A 6,593-nucleotide genomic window follows, 5' to 3' on the forward strand; every position below is an offset into this window, starting at 1 on the left:
AAAAGAGAAAGCACAGCGAAAGGAAACTAACTGGCCTAATACCTGGCTCAAATTGTTCAATTTTCTATCTTCATATAGAACTGTGTGAAATAAAAGTAAGGATGGTTTACATTCTGCTCGGCACTTTTGTACTCTAACATTTTGTTTCTGAATCAAGTAAATCAAATTAAGCCAACCTATTAAACATATAGAAAGCTACATACATCTATAAATATTTACATGTGAATACATAGATAATTTATTGTTATAAAAGATGAAGAAAAATAACCAGTCCCTTCCCTTTCTCCACCACACTGATATGCCCTTTTCCTGCTGCTGTCCTTCAAACTTTAAAGTGCTACACTGAGGTATTGAGAGGGTAGGAGTTCAATAACGCTTAGCTGGTTTCATGAAGCTCATGTTGGGAAATGTGGCTTCCCAGAGAATAATACTTCCATTTAAACACACAGACAGCATTGCTGGACGTCTTGAGCAGGTCTTCAGAGATGGAGAAGAAAATCAAAGTGTTGGGTGGTATTCTTCAAAGAGTCACACACTCACGGCGATCTTTTTGTGGACGTCTAGGCCACCTACAACAGCACAGACTCCCTGAAAGGATGTTCCTCCATCTCCATCCTTATCTGCATTTATTATAGCTTTGTGTACAATCTGCTGTAACCGCGTTTCCTTCAGATTGTTGCCCAACATCATCTTCAACACCTGGAAGAGTTCTCCATTGGAAAGATAGCTGTCTTAATCCGTGTCATAGATAGGAAAAGCAAACCTCAACTTCTGTTCCCTATGGCCTTTGACACTGAACCTAGAGACTCCCTCAATGAATTCTTTGAAGTCTATTCCTCCATTCCGGTCTGTATTGAATATATCTATATAGCCACTGTACTAAAGTTTTCTGTTGTAACTCAGACAGAGACATGAACTCCTCCATGCTCAAAGAACCAGAATTGCCCAAATCAAACTTCTTAAATCTCTTTCTCAGCCTTTTAATTTCATCAGCACCGACTGAGCACATTTTCAAAGGATAATTCACCTCGTTTTCCATCTTGGTCAGAGGGCGGCGCTGGCGGCGGCCGTAGGTCCCCCGGGACTCAGGGATGGCAGCTATGGTGTCTGGTTCCCCGCAGGGTGCAACCGGACTTGGGCCAGAGCGAGGCAGCTGGTGGAGTCAGGGTAGGAGCTGCATCAGCACTGGGAGGAAAGGTTGCAGCCTCATGCTCCTGGGCGGCCCGACTCTCTGCAGCAGCCCCTGCTGACCTAAACCTCCTCACTTTGGCTTTTTGAGTTCTTTTTATACTCTGCATATTAAACCCCTGTCAGATGTACAGGTAGGAACCATTCTCTTGCTTTTATGCGCTTCCTATTCATCCAGTTGATTATTTCTTCAGCTGTGCAGAAGCTTCTGAGTTTCATGGATTCCCACTTGTCAATTTTGGCCTTAATTCTTGGACAAACAGTGTCTGAACCCTAGCTACCCTGGTATCAGAATTTACATGCAAACTTCCAAAGTAGGGAGGAAACCAACAGTCCCTAGCCTGTTATGACATCTATGAAACATGACAGCAACCGACATAGCAGAATAATGAACACAGTGAAGTAGTAGCATGCATTCACTGGCCGTATCTACCAGCTCTCTAATTGGAATTAAGACCCCTCAACAAGAGGAAGACGTCTCCTAGGACTGGAAACCGAGTAAACGACTCCATGTTAGTTGAGTTGGTTAATGAGGGAGAATCTAACCCCTTGCTTTACTAAATCAGCATAACTTGTAGCAACAGTCTATGAACATTTATCCCTTTCCTCCCAGAGCAGTGGAGTCCTCCCCTCACCAGGGAAAGTTCTCTTTGTAACAGATAGAGATCACTGCAGAAACTGACCACCAATAAAAGTACAAAGCCATTGAGCCCAGTCCCAGAGTTACAGCTACAAAGTACTCCTACTGCTAAGGGTTGGCAAAGAGAGAGAGGCCTTGCAGATTGTAAGAGCTGCAGGAGCAGGGAGGTTGCTTTGTGCTGAGAATTTGGTGTCTGTGAATGTCCTGCACTGATTCCAGGACATGGACTTCCCTTTCACTCTCATGTTCTCCTCTGATTTTCACTGTCATCCTCATAATTACAGCATCGTTCCGTGTTATTGGTTCACCAGAAGAGGAGCAATTGGTAGGAGCAGATTCCTGGATTCTGTGTTGAAGATTTGGAGTTAATGACCAAGTGAGATTTGTATGTGAGTGAACCATTGTTTCTGTGAAGCCTTGTTTCTACAGCGGCGAAGGACAGAGAAAGGCTCCCAGAGGCAGTGGTTTCAGGAATGTGACAGGATAAAGGATCCTCATATCCAGGGGATGGAGAATCACGATTCTTGCTCAGGATTTACATTACTGCTCTGCTTGATGCTACATGACCTTGGATATGCAGAAGGTCAGTGAACATTGCCTCACAACATGGCTCCACTCTGTAGCTGTTTTGAATTTGAGAACTTTGGAAATGTTCAGATGCTAGAAGATGCTTGAATGTGATATTTCTTTATAAATATAAGACCAAGCTACCAAAGATAACAGTGTTGCTTTTCTATTACCACATATGCTAAATATTGTTTAATTGAAGAACGCACAAAGAAAATCCTATACTGAAGTGGAGAATGTCCTGGGATTCCTTCACACAATTAACCCATATCTTTTTCAACTACCATAACTTTATTGAGTTTATCTGACCTCTGTTCTTTTAACTCAGATACTACAGTTTGTATCTTGAGTGTCTATCTTCTACAGGCCTAGTTATTAGGGAGGTGCTATTCAGAAGTGGTGGGATTTCTGAGAACTAGGCCATGACCTTTGATATGGATAAGTTCAGTGAACATTGCCCCACAACATGGGTCACAGCAGGAAGTCTTTACATCATCAGTTGGGATCATGGTCCCACACCCACCACCCTCTCTTTTAGCCCCATGAGTTGTGAGGATGTGAGGGATTTTGTTCCACCTTTTGTCTCTGCCATGACATTCTCTCTCAGCACAAGCTCATAGCAAATTGTCAACCAATCATAGACCAGATCTGACCACAATGTGAGCCAAAATAAACCTTTCAGAATCAATTATCTCAGGTATTTTGTTGAAAATGACAGAAAGCTGACTAGCACAGTAGGGTCAAAGAGTTCCTTCACCTCTGGGTCAATTTATGTCAATTTTTAAAACATAACACTCTGTTGTTAAAACTCTGGGCCATAGTACCACAGGCAGTATGGCTGTAGAGACTTATAAAACCACTTGGCCTCATGTATTTACTCTTTCCTGTGTCTAAAGCAAAGCACTCAAGCAATACCCAACAATAATTCTAAAACAGAGGCTGTGGAGATCCAGTTGCCAACCAGTTTTAAAACTTGGGGGGGGGGAGTTAAATAATAACAAGTCAAAGCCAACTAAGGGTGGATGGGTCGAGGCTGGGCTCTCTGATCCTGGAGCAAAGTGTGAACATCAGGGCAGATGCAGATACTCCCTTGGCACTGAAACCAGCCATCTGGCCCTTGAAACCTCAATATAGCAGTGTGTGTGTGTGTGTGTGTGTGTGTGTGTGTGTGTGTGTGTGTGTGTGTAAGAACAAGGCCATAAAATGGCAGCTCCCCTAAAAGTTCCTACCATCTGCCCAATGGACTTGAGAGTGAGCTACCACCAAAGGCCTCTGAGGAGCACAGCCTGAGGAACTGAATGAGAGCCTCACCACTCAGAAGCCAGAGGTGATCCCACAATCATAGAAGCCTCAATCCCATCAAAGTACAAGATGTACGATATTCTATCAAGTCTCTTCCTTCTATTTCCGGGCTAGGTGCCTCAGTGCCTTTGGCCTCACAGGAGGTAGATTTTAGTAATCTTCACTCCCCTCAGGTCTTCCTTGTTAGGTTTCAAATCCAGAACAAACAGTCGTAGTGCCTATTTAACATGCCAAAGTGGACCTAGCCACCAGGTTCTCCCAGCATCCCTCAGATCCTAACTGTTACAGGGTATGGCGGGCATACCCCATCTTCTACCCTAAATTTCTGTATCACAGAGATATAATTTGAACTGATCTTCCCCCAGATGCCTTTCCCAGTATTATCCAGCCATTTTGGTTACATGGCCCAGTTTTGGTCTACCCTTTATTCTCTTGGCCTCTTGGTGTGGCTCTCTCTTCTCTTCCCTGCTCCTCTCTTTACATGACCCAGCTCAAGCATTCACTCTAGACTCTTCAGGATGTCCTTGCCTGGTCTCTGACTATGTTCTCCCTTTCATCTACAATAAACCTTCTTCTCCACCATACCTCGGAGAAGTCATGTGTTTCCTTTTTTATTATTCATCTTTGTCTGATGCCCTATAGAGAACCTGTGCCACAGTACTAGTTTCCGGGCATCCAGAAGGGTACTGTGCTTTTTGCTGTTTGGGGAGGGCACTAAGGAAGATTGAGAAGACTCTCTCAGGAAGTTTCACAGGCATGCAAAGATGTGTCAACCACCATCAATTAATCAATTAATTACTTTCTTACATTTTGAATGCCTCTTAAAGTTACAAAATTAGAAACTGGAGGAGAAGGCCCAAAGCTCTGTCTAACAGGCATCTTCTCCAGGGTCCGAAGGCAATTGAAGAACAGGACTTACTGCTTTAGAACAAACAGTGCTGCGCTGAAACCCTGAAACCCTGAAGTTAGGAAGCTGGGTCTTCCCACGTTGAGGAGAATGCCTCTGAGAAGTGCAAGAGGAAGAGAAGAAGGGCAGTTTGATTCTTGCTGAGCTGATTGTTTACATAGAGTGTTACTCTGCTGATGACCTGATTTGCCACAGGCGTGCTAGTGAACTGTACTGTGTGCGATGATAAGGGCCAGGAATTCAAGTCAGACAGGAAGAGAACAGTGTGTCCACGCCCTTGTTAATGACGTCCTGAGTGACTTCACTCCATCCCACTGAAATCCACATTCTGAGGGTTCCACTGCTTCCCACAGTGCAACAGGCCAGGACCCAAAGCTTCCGTCATGCAGCCTAGGATAGACCCGAGCTTTCGTCATGCAGCCTAGGATAGACCCGAGCTTCCGTCATGCAGCCTAGGATAGACCCGAGCTTTCGTCATGCAGCCTAGGATAGACCCGAGCTTCCGTCATGCAGCCTAGGATAGACCCGAGCTTTCGTCATGCAGCCTAGGATAGACCCGAGCTTTCATCATGCAGCCTAGGATAGACTCGAGCTTTCGTCGTGCAGCCTAGGATAGACCCGAGCTTCCGTCATGCAGCCTAGGATAGACCCGAGCTTTCATCATGCAGCCTAGGATAGACCCGAGCGTGTTGTTTTGGGAATGTTGTGGAAGGACTTTGGAACTTTGCGCAAGAAAAGCCATTCTGTGTCCAGTGCTTGGTGAGCTGTTCTGCAGGAGCTTTGAAGATAAGAATATTGAGGGCAATGTGGACAGTGGAGGTGGCTTGTGAAGATTCAGAGGGAAGTTTAAAGATTCTAGTGGTGGACATTTGGGTTTTTTTTTCTTTTGATTTTATTTAATCTTTGTTTTTACACTCCAAATTTTATCCCTCCTGCACCATCACACTCTGTCCCTCATCCCATACCTCCTCCCCACTCTGGCTGAACCAACACCTGGCAGTACTCTGTATGTGTATATGTGTTGGGGGCCTCAGATCAACATTTGTATGCTGCCTGGTTGGTGATCCAGTATCTGAGAAATCTCAAGGGGTCCAGGTTAATTGAGACTGCTGCTCCTCCCACAAGGTTACCCTCCTCCTCAGCTTCTTATAGCTTTCCCCTTATTCAACAACAGGGATCAGAAGCTTCTGTCCATTGGTTGGGTGCAAATATCTGCATCTGACTTTTTCAGCTGCTTGTTGCATCTTTAGGAGGGAAGTCATGATAGGTTCCTTTTTGTGAGCACTCCATAGCCTCAGTAATAGTGTCAGGCCTAGGAGCCTCCTCTTGAGATATCGTCCAAGTTTGAACAGTTACTGGACTGCCTTTCCCTTGGTATCTTCTCCATTTCTGTCCCTACAGTTCTTTCAGTCAGGAACAATTATAGGTCAGAGTTTTGACTGTGGGATGGTAACCCTATCCCTTACTTGATGCCCTCTCTTTCTGCTTGAGGTAGGCTCTACAAGTTTCCTCTCCCCACTGTAGGGCATTTCATCTAAGGTCTCTCCCTTTGAGTCCAGAGACTCTCTCACCTCCCAGGTCGTTGGTACCTTCTGGAGGGTTCCACCACCTCCTACCTCTTGAGGTTCCCTGTTTCCATTCTTTTTGCTGGCCCTCAGGGTTTCAGTCGTTTTCCCTCACCCAGTACCAGATCATGTTTCCCTCTTCCTCTCTTGTCCCCTTTCCCACCCCTCTTGTGATTGCTTTCTTCTCTCTCCTAAGAGGAGTTGAGGCATCATCACATGGGCCCTTCAGCTTGTTGAACTTTTTGAGTCCTGTGGACTCTATCTTGGGTATTCTGTACTTATTTTTGGCTAATATCCACTTATTAGTGAGTACATACCATGCATGTCCTTTTGGGTCTAGGTTACCTCACACATGATGATGTTTGCTAGTTCCATCCCATTTGCCTGCAAAACTCAGGACGTCTTCATTCTTAATAGCTGAGTA

The 6,593-nt window shown here is 44.9% G+C and overlaps 1 pseudogene; it reads right to left on the bottom strand.

Moving 5' to 3' along the window:
• Positions 1-329: 329 nt before the first annotated feature.
• On the bottom strand, positions 330-1,039 carry LOC134486175 (calcineurin subunit B type 1-like; annotated as a pseudogene).
• Between the last annotated feature and the right edge of the window lie 5,554 nt (positions 1,040-6,593).

Source organism: Rattus norvegicus, chromosome 3, assembly GCF_021556685.1.
Source record: "Rattus norvegicus strain SHRSP/BbbUtx chromosome 3, alternate assembly SHRSP_T2T, whole genome shotgun sequence".
NCBI lineage: Eukaryota > Metazoa > Chordata > Mammalia > Rodentia > Muridae > Rattus > Rattus norvegicus.